Source organism: Paroedura picta, chromosome 5 (assembly GCF_049243985.1).
Source record: "Paroedura picta isolate Pp20150507F chromosome 5, Ppicta_v3.0, whole genome shotgun sequence".
In the NCBI taxonomy this organism is placed as follows: domain Eukaryota; kingdom Metazoa; phylum Chordata; class Lepidosauria; order Squamata; family Gekkonidae; genus Paroedura; species Paroedura picta.
Genome location: NC_135373.1, coordinates 41,217,058 through 41,228,701, shown reverse-complemented (window position 1 = coordinate 41,228,701; position 11,644 = coordinate 41,217,058). Strand labels below are relative to the sequence as shown.

Here is an 11,644-nt window from a genome sequence, read left to right as displayed (position 1 = left end):
CCCCCCCCAATAATATGTAGTCCCTCCATTGCTCTCCTGCTGGAAATCGCATGGACACAATAGCACATGTACTGTTATCAGAGTAGAGCAAAGCAGTACCAAAAGGGAAGGGCTGTCTGATAGGCTTGCTAATCGGAGTTGGAAAATTCCAGATCTGAGGAAATGGTCTAAGGCAGGCAGGGCCAGCATGGTTATAGTGATTAAGAGCAGCAGGTTCTAATCTGGTGAGACAGGTTTGATTCCCCACTCCTCCACATGAAGCCAGCTGAGTGACCTTGGGCTCATCACAGCCCTGATAATGCTGTTCTGACCGAGCAGCTCTGTCAGAGCTCTCTCAGCCCCACCTTCCTCACAGGGTGTCTGTTGTGGGAGAGGAAGGGAAGGTGATGGTAAGCTGCTTTGAGACTCCTTCAGGTAGTGAAAAGTAGAGTATAAACACCAACTCTTCTTCTTCAGGGTTCTGAGGGTGGAAGGACCTTCCATCCAAAATGGTTTCCTTGTGGCTGGCCTCCTTATGTCAAGGTAGACTTTTCCTTAATGTCTTTTATTCTTTTATTGTTGTAAACCCACCAGGGAACGGCAGTATATAAATCCAAAGATGGATGGATGGATAGATGGACGGACGGAATGAACGAACGAACGAACGAACGAATGAATGAATGAATGAATGAATGAATGAATGAATGAATGAATGAATGAATGAATGAATGAAACCCTCTCCATACCTGGTCCCCAAACCAGCAAGGCCCTTGCTTAGCCTGTAATCCTCTAAGAACCACCTTTTCTGTCTCTAGATATTTAATAGAGAATTATCTGGGATACAAAGCTTCCTTTTTTTAAAAAAAACCTGAGAGTCTGGTCTGCACCGTGAGTTATTATTGTCATAAAAACTAATGAGGTCCCTTGTGGTCCGTGCCCTTCATCTCCTTACGTTCCCCACCTTATTGATTGCAGTTGTAGAAAAGGCATAAGCGTACATCAGCTCATTCGAAGCAAAGGCTAGGTTGTATTTTAATTTTTTTTTAAATATAACCAGCTCTCTGTTGTTTTATAAAAAGAGCATCTACAAAAAAGAAAAAAGAAAAAAAAACACCCAATGTCCCTTTTGCATTGAATCTCCGCACTCCTTTGGGGAGAAAAAAGAAGGTCACCATTTGGACTGCCCTCTCCTGCCTGAGCTTTTGCTTGCCTTCTGCGGTCTCATCATTTAGGCAAATCTGATTCAAGCACATTTGACATAATTAATCGTTTCATTTTCCGCCATGTAGGTGAGGCAAGAGCGGCAAAGGTGCCCCTGTGCTTGGAACTGCTCATCTCATCCCTCTTTGCCTCAGTTACAAAAGCCTCCGCAAGGCAAAGAAGAGACCCCTCCGTGCCAAGAAGATGCACCATGGCTTCTATGCAGCTGTTGGACAGCCATGTGCGACAGACGGAAGAGAGGTTTGACTCGTGAGTGACCGTGGCCATGCATATGTTATGTCCGCCACATCCCTAGCGTCTGAATGATTTGTGGCTCTGGCCTTCTCATGGAGGATGCTGTTTCCATGGGCCAAACTAGACAAGACCATTTCACCCAGGGGATGCACCTCTTTTTTGCAGGGTTCTGTACCTTTTAAGAGTAGGGAGGGGGAGGGAAAACAGCATGGAGGAAATGCAGGAGCCCGTCCTCTCCCCATACCATGGCTGTCCAGGCCAGTATTGGTCCCTTTCCCATGGCATTCTTAAAAGGCATTCTAGGATTCTACAAAATGGAGGCACATAAAATCATAGAGTTGGAAGGGATCTCCAGGGTCATCTAGTCCAACCCCCTGCAGAATGCAGGAAATTCACAACTACCTGCCCACCTACAGTGACCCCAAGTCCATGTCCAGATGATACCCCTCCGCCCCAAAAAACCTAGAATCCCTAGCCAGTCCGGTCTGGAGGAAATTCGCTTTCTGTCCCCAAAGTGGCGATGGGCATTTCCCTGGGCATGCAACAAAGGGTCATAAGAGCCAAGCTCAGATACAATCCCTCTTGCCCACACCCTTCCAATCAGCATTTATGTCAGATGTCTATATAGCCTCTGCTTAAAAACTTCCAAAAAAGGAGAATCCACCACCTCCCGAGGAAGCCTGTTTCACTGAGGAACCACTCTAACTGTCAGGAACTTCTTCCGGATGTTTAGCTGAAAATTCTATCCGCTGTTGGTAAACCGAGTGTCAGTGTCTCATCTCATTTTGCCCCATGTCTCTGAAAGTTTCCTGGCTGTCTCAGGATCTGGGGTAGGTGGATCTGCTGTGTGTCTGTACTGGGGGGTCCTTTAATCTTCCCAATATTCAAGATGCAGAAGATCTTACCCATTCACACAGGAATATGAGGGGAGAGAAGGTATTCTTTGATGGGACATTCTGGCTGTCTTCCTCTCCAAAAGGAAACTCTTCCATGGGAACTTTGTGATCAGAATTCAGGGAGAATAAGGAGTGTGGCTCAAGTCAGCAGGGATGTCCCTTAATCAGAGCAGGTAGCAGGGAGCTTGGATATTGCCGGGTTTTGTTTGACGTATCTCTGGTCTAGCTCTGGGATGTTTATTCTGTCTGCCAGCTCAGCAAGCAGATCTAATATAAAAGAGGAAAAGAGGAAAATCTTTGTTGGAGGAAGAGAAATCTGCTGGTGATCATGGTTGCCGGTGGTGCTAAAAGTCCCCCAACATAAATCTGTTTTCTCTTGAATCAATTCTCCCCCCCCCCCCACCTTTCCATTCTCTCTGAAGCTTGGGGGTTATTTTTAGTTATTTTTAGTCTAGAAATTGCTGTGGGGGGGGGGGGTTGCCTTGCTCCTTTGAGCTCATCTCCAAATACCTTTTAAACACAGTGGTGCGTCCTGTCTAGTATTAATTTTTCCTCTCTGTGTTAACACATTTCTGCAGTCCGCTTGATGCAGGAACCATGGCAAGGCATTTCGTAAGTTCTGCTGGTGTCATTTTACTGTATGAAGATAAATAAGACAAGACCCCTTTTTCTTTATGGTTGGGTTAGTATGCAGGCTTTGAAGTTACACAGAACTTCATGTGATGAAGAATTCTGTGATATGTAAAAGGCTGCATCCTCCAAGTTAGTCCAATGAGAAAAAAACTGCTTGCCTGCTTCTTAAAAAGCGGGATTACGTGAAAAGGAAAAGCATGTGCAAATGTACGTAAGAAGAGCCCCTGCTTCCGAAGAACTATGGTCCATCAAGTATGTAGGTATTATCAACTTGTTAATTGACTTGTGGCAATCCCAGCCAAGGGGCTTTCAAGGCAGGTGAGAAGCAGATGTGGTTTAAAATTGTCTTCCTCTGCAGAGTCTTATTTATGGTCTCCCATTCAAGTACTGGCCCTGCTTAGCTTCTGAGTTCTGACAATATTGGGGTATACCAACCTTTTCCAACCTTTTAGCCATGCAGGAACCCCTGAAATATCTTTCAGGCTTTGAGGAACCCCGGAAGTGGTGGCATGTCCCTTCAGAGAAGCAGGCATGGGAGTAACATGCGGAAGCCAGCCAGTCAATCAATTGATCATATTCCATTTCCATTGTGGAGAAAGAGAGTAGGCCCATAGAGCAACAGGGGAAGTGGGCTCCAGTGATGTCTAGTGATATTGGTGGCCATCTGAACTTCAGGGAAAGGCTATGTGATTCCTGGGGAGCTCTTGCAAAAACCCCAGGGTTCCCTGGGTTATAGCAAGCCACATTCAGCAGCAGGCCTTCCCTATTAGTTGCATTTAGCATCTGTCCCTGGTATTTAGAGGAATACTGTCCCTGAAGATGATAGCTCTATTTCTCCAGCATGATTAATAGCCATTGATCAACTAATTGTCCATGAATGTCTTTGCATATGTAAACAGTTCAGGAAAACTGTAAAGACGCACACCACCACTCAGATGTTTGATTTATTGAGCCGTGGTCTGTTTTTTTTTGGGGGGGGGAGTGCAAGCGCTGGAATGCAAGCAATGATCCCCCATGCCTTCATTTTCATACCTTCACCCTTTCAATATGCAGGCGGCAGAAAACCCACCCAAATTCAGATAATCCCCTTTTAATGAGGAGTGACTGCTTTTTGCGGCAGGAACCCAGGACTTCAATTACCCATCTGCATTATGCCGACAAGCCGACTCCAGTACCGCAGATGAAGATCATAATAATGAGGCCACTTGGTGTTCAGGGGGGTGGAGAGTGGGGCAGCTTCAGAAGGGGGACAACTGTCTGCCTTCTCCAGGGAGGACAAAAATTCCCCACGACTGCCAATTTGACAGCCCACACCACAACCAACCGAAACGCTCTGTGACAGGCACAGCCCCTCATGCATTGTGGGGAATTTTTGCCGTCCCCAAACTCTTCTGGCAAAACTCCCTACAAAGAACATGTAGGAATTTACCTGCCATGAAGCAATCAGGTTTTTTTAAAACAAGTAATGAGGCCAAATGTTGGGGTTTGGATCTTGTGGTGCTTTTCCACAAGTGGTGATGCCTTTCCCTGTCGCTAGAAGCCTTGTCATGTTGTGTTGTTGCTGTTGTTGTTGTTAGTGTTATTATTATTTGTATTTATTGACCACCCCTCCCTTGGAACAGTCCCAGGGCGGCTAGCAACAATAAAAATATGTACAAATAATTCTAAAACAATTCCAGATCAGTGAATTAAAATTTAAGTGAAAAATTCCAATAGAGTGCACCTTCATGTTTTACAAGATTCTAGAATAATTTTTTTACTTGGAGCAAAAGAGCAGTTAAGCAACCAATCTAAACAGGCCTTCCAGTCCAATGTCTCTCTTTTTACAAGGGTGCACGGAATTAAAGCAGTGGGTTTAAGAATGTCTTCTAAACAGTGTCCCAGTTGGTATTTTAGAACTACCAGCTGCTTGCAAGATTCAGTTTTCCCCAAAAAATTTGGGACTACAACATTCCAGATGTGCATGAAGAGGGTATAAGGGCAAATGAATGAGGGTTAAATTTCTGAAGAGTTTTCAGCAAAGTTGTTAAGAAAGCTGGAGGCCCAACTCCAGACCCCACATTAAGTTGTGGGGAGCTGTTAATATTTGTTTGTTCATTCCTTCATTCATGCATTTATATCCCACTTTTCCTCTTGGTTCAAGGTGGCTACAATAATAATTAAAACATCCCACCTAAAACTTAGCACAAGTCTTCCCTTACTAGAGTTATGTCTGTCCACGGCTGGTAAATCCCAGCCTTGTCCCCGTCCCCATCCTTGAGAAATTAAGGCGTGGCAGAAAAGGGGATGGAAAACGGGCTCCATAGTGACACTCTAGGAATTCCACATGTCTCTAACATCTTTACACATGGAAATTAATGGAAATTCCTAGAGCGTCCTCTGGAAGAGACATCACATTCTGCCCAAATTCCACCCTCAAAATCTCCCTGTTTTTACTCCTGGCAGTGCTGACAATTCTGCTCATGCCTCCTCACTCTAAAATTTCTGATTGCGTGTTGGATAATCTTGAGCAGGGGTGGGCAAACTGTCGCCCTCCAGATGTTCATGGACTGCAATTCCCATGAGCCCCTGCCAGCGAATGAGAATTGTAATCCATGGACATCTGGAGGGCTACAGTTTGCCCACCCCTGATCTTGAGCAAACGAGGGTCATCTCATGGTACTGGCCACTTGTCCACACCACTGTCTGAAATGAGCAGCAGGAGCAAAAAGGGAGGGAAGGAGGGAGGATAGAATTGCATGACACGGTGACATCCATTCTGGGTCCTTGCTTTCAGGTGACATTGAGGCATTGCACGCACCATTTTTTCTCAGTCCCCATTGGTGGCCAGCTGTAATGTCAACCCAAGCAGCTGTTAGGGTACACGAATCAGAGACCTAGCCCAGAAGAAGTCTCCCATCCAGGGACTGAGCCCACCCAAATAACTGACTTATGTTTTACAATTCAGAACACAGGGATCTGCCAGCATCTGCAAACTTTTTTTGGGGGGGGATAAGAAAGTCAGAGCAAACAATTTGCATTTAACCATGGGGTGGGAGGGGAACACTGCCCAAGCAATGGATTGCACAGTTAAAATGTAAGCCTTTATTACTTAGAATTCATTGTCCCCAAACATTTACTAAAAGGAGACAAACAACTCCAAAATATATGCTGAATTCAGTGGAAGACCAATAGGTCCTGAGGAATAAATTTCCTCCCCCGTGGTTAATGGGGAACATGAAAGGCAAGGTTAGATATACTTAAGGAATGCGGCTTCTTTCTTTGTTTCTTCCTTGGCGGTACACACCATTCCATCGGTACGACCCTGTCAGGCGCCACGCAGACAAACATTCAACATATTCCAGTCCAAAAAGGAAACAATTGCTACAAAATACACATTATGCAAAATATGCTGGCTACCAAAAAGACATGCATGCATAATTGGAGGCAGGGGGAGGGGAAGGGGGGGCCGCATTCACTGAAAAATTAGAAGCAAGTCCTTTTGTAAACCGTGTTGTTTCCTCTGTATAATCCAGGTGAGCATCGGTGTTGAATATCAAACAGTTCCCGTTGCAGATGCGTTTTCCAACCCGGCTGAGAGTTCAAACTCCTGCGGCATGCTCTCTCTCTCTCTCTCTCTCTCTCTCAACTACATCTTGCAAAGTAGGTCAGGATCCCCACTGTACAGATGGAAAGCTAAAACCAGTGGGAGAGGACTGCTTATGCCCATCCAGTGTGGTTATGGCAGAGGAGAACAGACCCACTTACCACCAGTCAGGTTTTTCCCCACTATAGTACACTCATGGCAAGGTGCATCCAGATGGGACTAACCTGAACATGAAATGTCCTTCTTTCCTAGCCCACGGATTCTTCCAGGAGGAGCAAGAATCAAGGGGATGGATCTTTTTCACAATGGCCCATCGAAAAAGCCAGCTTGGTGTCTTGGTTAAGAGCAGTGGCCTCTAATCTGGAGAAACAGGTTTGATTCCTCGCTCTTCCACATGCTGCCAGCTGGGTGACCTTGGGTTCGTCGCAGTCCTATTAGACCTGTTCTCACAGAGCAATTCTGCCAGTGCTTTCTCAGCGCCACCTCCCTCACAGGGTGTCTTGCACAGGGTGCAAGCGGCTTTGAGACTCCTTCTGGTAGAGAAAAGAAGCATATAAGAACCATCTCTTCTTCTTCTTCAGTAATATCAGAGCTCTCGCAGCCTCACCTCCCTCACAGGGTGTCTGTTGTAGGGAGAAAATGGGAAGGTTATTGCAAGCCACTTTGGTACTCATTTGGGTAGTGAAAAGGAGGCTATAAAACCCAGCTTTTCTTCTTGCAAAGGCTGCTGGTTCAACTGCACAGCAATTAAGTCCATTGTATGCTTTCCCCTGGTGCTCCTGGAACCTGCAGGATCAGGCATGGCCTTGTGAGAGTTACCCTGCTGGGAAGCCAATTCCCAAGTGCAGAGAGGCCTGGATTGGAGGTGGCTTTTTCTAGGGGAAAATGGCCAGGAAAGCTGGTGAAAGTTTTCTTCTCTATGCCTTTCTCCTCCTTGATAAAGCAATCCCAGGAGTTAAATTTGCATAAGGAAAAAAATACTTTAAATATGCCATAATGTCTCGTTGAGGCATAAAGATGAAATCAAGCATGCTGTGAGATTATGATGTGCTTTTTAAATCTACCATAGATCCAGTCCAAAACCTGGCATAAATTGGTTCAAACCCTATTTTCATTTCCCCCATCCTTATGGCTACAGTGAGAGAAGAGCTACAAAGGGCTTTAAGGAGCACATGTGAATTCAGCCAGCTCTAGATTCTAGCCAATGTGGTTTTTAACCCTTGTGTTCCTGAAGAGTACAGTGCAGAACATCCTGCACAATTCCCGACTCTCTTTGTTGTCCAAATTGCGCTTGTAAAGTTCCATTTTGGGCTGTCTTGTTAATGCTAACAGAAAGTATTTTTACACCTTCCACCTGGTAAGTGAGAGAGAAGTTAATTGAAACAGAGCTTTAAATAATTCACTTGCCAGTGGTAATAATATTTCTTGATTTGGTTTTACAGGCAGGATTGGTAATCTCCGTTTGGAGCTGTGCGATAAAAGGGAGCTGGGTTTATTAACTTCTACTCTGTGCTTCCCCTCTCTGATAAAAGAAGACAAAGAGGGAGAAGCCACCATTTTGCTTAGCTTTTGCTGGAATTTTCTGAGAGGATCCTGTTTGGAGGAAATGTCTTTGCTCTCATGAGCCATTTATAAAAGAGACTCGTAATCAAGCTCACTGTACCTGGAATACAGCGGGCGCTAGCTTCGCGCCTCTCGACGCGTCAGGCCGCTGGCAAGGGAGCAACTGCGAGCCGCGCTGTGTGCGGCTCGCAATTGCTCCCTTGGCAGCGGGGCGGCAATGGGAGAGCCCAATCGGCAGGCACAAAGCGCCTGCCGATTGGGCCCTCCCACTGTCAGTCCAGAGGAAGGGGCCAATCGGCACCCTTCCTCATCCCGGACAGAGCCCGTCCTAACTCCTCCCCCCAAGGCCTTATCACATTATTTAGTCCCCAGCGCCCGCGGCGCCGCAGGCGGTGTTAAGATGGTCATGAGAAATCCAAGACTGATTCTGCATTAGGAATTTTCCCCTGAACAGCCTCTCGTTGCTCACAGGATTTAGTGCTGCTTCCACATGATGTCGGCAGCAACCCAGAGCTCTCAAGAGGCTGGCGCGGGTTTTCCTCCAATTTTCTCTGCAAAAGGGAAATCACCAAATCCTGATTTCCCTCTTTTTGCTGCACTGCCATCCAGGGTGCAAACAGGGGCAAGCCTGTGTGGAAAGAGACAAGATACATGATACAAAAAGCCTTTATTGGCATAAATGTGGAAAGAGACACATGCAACAGTCTCAGTAGCATTCTACCTACCCTTGCATCCGCTCTCTCTTCTCCTTTTCTGGATCGATATATTTTTTTAATCGTTGCAGTCCATGTTGCTGCAGGACCACAACGCTACGTGTCTTATGTAAAAATAAACTGTTTGCCTCATTGTGCACTGTAATTTTGGGATCAGGCAGCCAAAACACATTCCTTTTTGTGTTCTCTGGCAGTGGGGTATGAACGGAGAAATATGGGGGGCATTTGAAGAAGCAGCCCTCTCTCTATCAGCTTGGAGTCTGTGCTCTTTATTTTAAAATTTTACTGTGAACAAACAATCACTCATTGGGGTCCACTTACCATGGCCAGTCTATCACAAATCTACCCAAACATAATGAGAGACCATTACATCAAAAATCCCAAAGAGATCTAAGGAGGGAATGTTTTATTGTTGTGGCGGGATCCCGCAACAACGTGGAAGTGCAGGGTTTTTTCTAAAAATTAATCTAGTGTTGTGGTGTTTCCCCATAGCAACCCAGAAATGCATTAAAAATAATTAACTTGGGGACTCGGGGGGGGGGGGGATGGAGGTTTGAGTCCCTGAAACAACCACTGTGTAGGGATTGGTGGCTTGCAGTGATTTACAGACCAAGGAGTGTGGGGGGGGAGAAATTTGGGTTGTTCTCGCTTGCCACGATAAGGCAGTGGGAAAACGTCATCCATTAGGAAGTAGAGCTGGGTGTCATCCACATTTTGGTGATAACCCAACCCATAGCCCCGCACCAGCTGGGCTAGAGGGTACATATGGATGTTTAAAAGATGGTTGGCCTTGAAAATGCCCTGGCCCCAGCCTGGTAGACTGTATTACCTGCAGAGATGTGGGCCCCACCTGTAGGCTGGCATGCAGGAGTTGTAATCTAACTTCTACAGCTATCAGACGATGAGCCTGCAAGCATCCAAAATCCCAGGCTGGCAAGACAGGCTCTTATGATCTTGGCTTGGAAATTTTGTTGCTTCCTCTTTCATTTTTTTAATTTTAAAAAAGGTCATTGTCATTGACATGATTTTGTTTCTCTATTTCCAGTGACCAGGCCTAGCCCTAACAAAGTATCGCAGGTTGTCAAGTTCTTGTGCAGGCCCCCTGTGCAGAACGGCTGCAGGTGGGGATCTGGGAGCAAACCTGATGCCATCTGCAATGTGTCAGTTTCAGTAAAAAAAAAGAAAATGGAATTGACACAGGGCAGCTCTAGGAATTAGTGGAAATTCTATGGTAAAACCAGCAATTTCTAGAGCCCAGGTTTTCCTTGCAAGTGACATAGTGACACTGGTTTGTTGCCTTTTTACAGAGTGTGAGAAGCAGAGAACACAGGATCCTTAACTTGGAGCCACTAATGGGCACACCAGTCCAAACCTGTGGCAAAGCGCAACTTCGATTCCTTGTTCTTTCTTGGAACATGCAAGCCTTGGACACAGCCTGTTCCCTCGTAGGCAAACCAAAATCTGATGGAGGCCTAGGGGCAAGAAGATGAGTCCATGAAACTGCCCAATGTGACACTTAACTCATTTCCCCGCCACACCTGCAACTCTTCAGGAAACACTTTGTACAGAACACCTCCTTCCAGAGACAGTTGCCTCAAGCCACTTTTGCCTGTTTGCCGGTGCATCAAATCAATCGTTCCTATCGGGTGGACAATTTATGTTTTATTATGTGAGACGCTGCAAAATCCAGGTGAATTATAACTATGGAAAGACAAGCAACAAATCCCCATCTTGCGCGCCGCCACGGGGCAGTCGGGAGATGAGGCTGTACGACTCCGGCTCCTGCAGCCTTCAATTCACTGCTCCTCTCCAAATCTTTTGCTGTGATTAAGGAAGATGAAAGCCACATCCAGATAAACTACAGATGCAGCGTCTTCTGTCTAAAGGTTCTTTTTTTTGCACTGAGAAGATTTGGAATGAAGATGTTTCTGGAACAAGGTTTCTTGGGGGGTGCCACCCCTGTTGCTTTCCTCTAGAGAACATTGGTAAGAAGCTTTCCAATTACCAATGCTTAAGTTCAAACAAGAATGCATATGACTTAATTTCAGAATCCCATTTCTCATAACAGGATTCAGTAATCAAAGTGGGTTTGCCAAGTTAGTGGGAAGGTTGGGGGTGAGACCATAGGGGACCTGAGAAATCCCCAACATCACTATATCCCTGGTAGGTCCAAACCTGAAGTGACAGTAGGTAGCTCTAGGAATTTTACTATAGGTTTTACCATAGCGTTTTGGAGAATTCCTAGAGCCACCTATTGTCACTTCCGGTTTGCACCCAGAATTGATGTGCCATCACAGAGGCTACCAGCATTTTTAGATTCTTTTTTCTCACAGCAGCATTGATCAATGCGATGGCTGCCTCTATAGTGGGGAGCCTGGTAAGCCTATTGCCAACTCTACCTTAGGAAAGTCTTGGAGATTAGGAGGGGAGGGGGAAGATGCCTGCGGATGGAAGAGTTTGGCCAGAGGAAAGAGCTCAGTGGAGATGTGATGCCATATTTCAAGCCTGCTATTCCATCCTGGGGGACTCATCTCTATAGACTGGGGATTAGTTGTAATTCTGGGAGACCATCAGGCCCTATGAGGAAGTTAGAAATCCTGGCTGGAGGATATACGGTACATATAGGCAAGAGAGCAGCTTGGAACTTCCTGACTTGTAAACCACAAAGTTTCATTCAGACTAACTAGCCAAGTCTTGTCAGGTCTCAAAAGCTGAGCAGGGTCAGCCTGGTTGGCACTTGGATGTGATTTATATCCCCCCACTCCCACACAATGGCTCGTGGCGGGTCACAAGGTCCTCATTAAAAATCCCATTAAAAC

At 45.9% G+C, this 11,644-nt stretch overlaps 1 long non-coding RNA gene across 1 annotated transcript; it reads left to right on the top strand.

Moving 5' to 3' along the window:
• The first annotated feature begins 466 nt into the window (after positions 1 to 466).
• On the top strand, positions 467 to 11,421 carry LOC143837535 (uncharacterized). The gene is made up of 4 exons (XR_013231006.1): positions 467 to 522; positions 1,269 to 1,449; positions 6,802 to 6,921; positions 10,133 to 11,421. It is a non-coding gene; the product is annotated as an uncharacterized LOC143837535 (long non-coding RNA).
• The last annotated feature ends 223 nt before the right edge of the window (positions 11,422 to 11,644 follow it).